Genomic DNA, 5,312 nt, shown 5'->3' with positions numbered 1-5,312 from the left:
GAAGAGAGAGAGAGACAAGAGAGAGACGGAGAGAGAGAGAGAGAGAGAGAGAGAGAGAGAGAGAGAGGTGTACAGTGTGTTGTTGTTTTGTGCTTCGGTGGTCCGGCCGACCATGTTGAGAACTGTCTTACAGTCACAGTGCACAAAGGGTCCTTGGCATTTATGAGCATTGCTGTAGCATCAATTATTCACTGCGAGCAATTAGTTCATCTGTCTGCGTCCTTTCAGAGTAGCCTACTTCTCCAGGAGACCCAGTACACTTGACAGACAATACTCTCCACCACAACATCCTGGTTCTGGCCTACAACGGAACAAAACCCTCGCCGCAAGTGTCATCCCAGAATTTATTTGTGATGGCATAACTACAGGCTTAAATTGGAGTTTATTGTCAAGCAGATTCATGTCCGGAAGGCTATACATTATTGATCGGCAGTCTCCCATATAAAAGATGAACACAGGGACATTAAGCGCTCTCTATTTGCGATTTAAAGCCTCTAGCCAGTACAATACAGACTTAGATGTCTCAAATTAAACACCCAGGTTAAAGTGAATGTGACAGCCTCATCACTGACGACAATAAACCCTATCGAACTCTGAAGCGTTGCACCTGTAGCCTGTTCATAAAAACATGGTGACGCGACTGTTATTTGTCACACTAAAGGGACAACAACAACCTTGTAACAGACACAGACGGAACGTAACCGGACCCGGAGTTTCTAAGTCGTCCAAGTCGGCGTGTATCCTGTGCGTCATTGAGCGTCCACGCCCGCGGCGCCCGGTCTGGGGAACAGAGCCAGAGGAGGGAGGGACTCTCCTGGAGCTGGTGGCAAGAGTGAGGTGAGGTTCCCTGGGAAGCACTTGGGAGCCGGCCACCCCCCCCCAACACCCCCCACACACACCTCTTGCCAGGCCGCTATTGTAAAAAAAGAATAAGCTCTAAAGGGCATTCCTGGTTAAATAAAAGGTTAAATAAAAAATACAATAAAACTCACTTCCTGGAGGGTGTCCCTGTCCAACCCCCGCACTCGTTGAAGACATGCCGAGCACCCCTCCACACACACCCCGCCCCCCGCAGTCCACCCCCCAGCACACCTCAGCAGGGAGGAACACCTGTGCTAATTGCTGAGGGAGCCCAGCGGGGGAGGGGCACCATAGGGGGAGGGGCTCCATGCCTACTGTACCGTGTGTGTGCGTGTGTGTCAAAGCTGTCAAGTCTGACCTCATTTCACAACCGACAACCAGCAGCGATTTACCTGAACGTCCCCTTGACCTCACGTGGCACGGTTGGGTTGGCTACTATAGAATGGTGCCGTACAGTGTAGCGCAGAAGAAGCTATGAAGTCTGCTGAGTAAAATGAGCCATATTATCATAATGTTATATTGATGTACTCGCTTTTGACGAGCTGGCAACAGTTGAAGTGTTAGAAAATGAAAAATGGAGGCAATAAACCATAACAACTCCTGGGACAGGATATAGCTCTAGTAATAAAAGCAGCTTCCTCTAATTACTGCAGAGTCCACTCTCGGGCTGGGGAAGCACGGTGATTCATGGGAACAGCCTGGTCTTTGCACCGAGGGACAGAGCCTGATTGGGCACTAATTGCCCAGAATGCCATAGTTATCGATACTTGTTGACCTCAGCTCTGTACGGAAGCTGGAATATAAATGTTTTGGTGGATGAGTAACTAATCACTAATTTGATTCACGGAATATGATGCAGAGATTATGACTTTATTGGAAAGTAATTAAATTATAAAGCAACTGCGGCTGATAAAGGAGGCAGTTTCTGTTTAAAACCTGCAATTTCTGTTGCGGTGCATCTCAGCTCACTCGTTATGGAACAGGTTTGGAACAGTATGACTCACTCGGTCTGCATTGCCAGTGATGGGGATCAAACTTGACGGAAATGTCTAGCTAAATGTAGTAGCTCCTAACACAACGATACACCCTCGCCTGAGATAGCAAACACGCAAACCCTGTAATTGAATCAGTAATACTTACATAGTACACAGGAACCTCGAATTTTCTTTGCAGGTGTCAGCCAGCCTAGCCCATTTCTCCCCTCTGTTGTGCCATATCTTCTTCACAGCCTTGGAAAAGAAAACCTAAAGGTGAAATACTCCCCTAAACGTTTCACTCGAATAAACAAGTCGTGGTTTCGTCAACATATTGTATGTTTACAGATGCATTAACGTACCTTGTAATCTTTCCCGTCTGCATGTTGCTCCGCTTCCCTGTAAGGACTGCTGTGACACTTGCGCGTGAACACATTCGTTCAACCGTAGAGGATGGTGTAACAGGGTCCTAGTGCCGCGCGGGTTCGGGTATAGGTGCACTTACCGAGCTTCCCCGTTGCAATGTCCTAGCTGTGCATTGTCCTTCTGATAATGTAAACATAATTGCTCCTCAGGTTCAAGATTGGAATATGTAAAATACCATGGAAGCCGACATACTTATGCTGTTAAAGTCTCACTTCTACAACTGACAGTTGTTTGTTGATTTGTTTGTTTGTTTGTTTGTTTGTTTGTTTGTTTGTTTGTTTGTTTGTTTCAACCAGCATGCAGCAAGCATCTTACACCAAGCTTTAGACCATAAACCTTTGGCTTCCTACTGCTGCTTATAGAAGCAATAAGGTGTGCAAGACCGCATTGTCTGAGCATATTGTATGAGCGTGGTTCATTTTAAGGCCACCCGAATTCCAGCCAATCATTGCCTCCCTGTTAAATTCACTTCCTCACTCTCAGTCGTCATGGATACGGTTCTGTCCTCTGCAAACATCTGAGAGGGTAATGATATCGCTCAGCTAATAATGGTCTACTTAGATGTCTGGTGAAAACATATTCAGCAATACAAGATGACCTGATATTATGCTTTGCTATGGAATCCGGTTGCTTGTAACCAAATTGACCTTAATGGTTCAATTCACCACCGGCATTCAGAATCAAAGTCGTTAAATCAAGTGTTGTTTCCATGGATACATTTTACATGTAAATAAAGTCACTCCAATAGTGTATAAACATGGATGCTACTGCAGCAAAGTGTTCTAATCTAATGTGCTACTGAATATGATCTGTGGATTGATGGAGTCAGGAATGTAGTGTTCCTACAGCATAGCCTACAGTGGAGCCAGCTTATGATCACTTTCATATAGACCTAGTGTGTATGAAAATACATTTAAAAAAAACGAGACTTAAAATACTTAAGAGCGGAAACATTTGACAAGTCTTTAATAAACATCAAAGACATCAGATAGAACTTCTGATGAATTAGAATAAACACAGACACCCAAACAACACCTGTAGAGCATGATGTCTGTTATAAAAATATAATTACTTTTTTTTCAGTATACTTAACATTGGAAAACATGTTTTATGGCCCTTTTTGTTTGCCTAGTCCGCATGATTAGTATGCAGAGTGTGAGAGGGGAATTTTCTCATGATACTTTATGCTCTTCATGAGAAGGCCTCCAGCTACAGCCTACCAGCTCCAAGTCAACGGCAACTCCACTCATAATTGTAGGCGTCTGTAATATCAGCTTTGTGTGTGCAGCCAACTCCTGTTCCTTTGTCATTCCTCATAGAATTTGCCTCTTTTTATTATTTACTTATTTATTTGATGTCCAGCAAAAAATATGACAAGGGAAAACCATCTGTAGCCTATAGTCCCAGGGAAACGGTATTTTCGGTTCCACTGAAAATAAAGAGGACAGCCCTATAACAATTCCCGGTAATTGTGAAGATCAGGTACACACTGCTAGTGTATACATGGCATCTTTCATGTTGTGCGCGCATGTTTGACTTCAGGTTAGAAACACCATGAGCAAGAGCACGTGACGGCAGTGTCAACATTGGTCCCCAAACTGTACATTGTAAACATGAGCCCAATAATACAGTGACAGTTTCGTTATCACACACACTAAACATCCAGCTGTGCTCCACCTCGAAGCACAAGGCAGACGACGGATTGATTCCCCTCCGCCCATTCACAGAGATATTGCAGATAGAGACAGAGAAATAAATAAAATAAAAATAATATACATATTATTTCTCTTTTCTATTAAAAGGGTATTTTGGTCCAAACACACAGTGCAACAAGACGGTTCTGACGGTCCAATGTGCACCGGAGTCTTCATGCTCTCGTAGTGCTCTCACTGCACAATCATTCAGGCAAATGGGAGACTCTTCGGGCTTCGAATAGAAGACTCATTCAAAGTCTCTTCAGTGAACACGCACTGAGGCCTGCTTGGGGAAATATATTTCCCCTAAAAGCTTAGAATGCAACACAAAATGGAGCACCAACATGCATACAATCATGTAGATATACTGTACTGAACAGTAAGCTGAAAAAGAATGAATCGCTGTCTACTAGAGCGATGCAATGAATAACAATGCAGGATCTATTGGACTTAAATCTCCCAAATTATCCAAATCTAAAATCCTATTTGTGGTACATAAAACATGAATCAAAATAGTGATTATAAACCCCTGACTTTGGCTACTCTTATTGTGTGTAGGCTACAATAAAAGCTTCAATCAATGTCTTACATTCATTAAAAAAAAAAAACGTCAATAAAAATAATCTCTAATGATCAGAAGATAAGGTACATTCAAGCACTGAGGACTTTTAATCATAAATTTAAGCCCCCTACCAAGAAAGTTCACCCGATAGTAATAGACCATCTTCTTAGTAAAAACTTGGAGAGCTTGAAAGAAACAGATTATAAAATACTGCAGAGTTTGAGTACCAAAATATTGAACTAGAATCCCCCTGGCGTGTGTAATATACTGGAGTGAGGTGTCAGGAGAGGGTGTGCTGATGTGGCCTGAGGGCCTGAGTGGAGGACAGCGGGAGTTTCGGCGTGGCGCTCGGTCTGTAAAACCCAGAATCCTCTCAGGCTTTGAGGGCTGCAGGCTGGGGAGACCTCCGTTCGTCCCGCTCGTCCTCCTCATCCACGCTCAGATCCAGACGCAGGCTGTCCAGCGTCTGTCTCATCATCATGGACTCCTTACGTCTAGAGAGAGACAGGGAGAGAGACAGGGAGAGAGACACAGAGAGAGAGACAGGGAGAGAGAGAGAGAGAGAGAAAGGGAGGGAGAGAGAGAGGGAGAGAGAGACAGTGAGAGAGAGGGAGAGATAGAGAGAGAGTGAGGGAGGGAGAAAGAGAGAGAGAGAGAAGGAGAAATAGGGAGGGAGACAGAAAGAGGTAAACAGGGAGAGAGAGAGAGAGAGAGAGAGAGAGAGAGAGAGGGAGAGAGAGAGAGAAATAGACAAGACACCAGAGCAGAAAAAGGAGTGTGTTACTTTCTGCCTTT

The sequence above is a fragment of the Borostomias antarcticus genome (genome assembly GCF_949987555.1).
Source record: "Borostomias antarcticus genome assembly, chromosome: 8".
Classification (NCBI taxonomy): Eukaryota; Metazoa; Chordata; class Actinopteri; order Stomiiformes; family Stomiidae; genus Borostomias; species Borostomias antarcticus.
Note: the sequence above shows the minus strand (reverse complement) of the source record.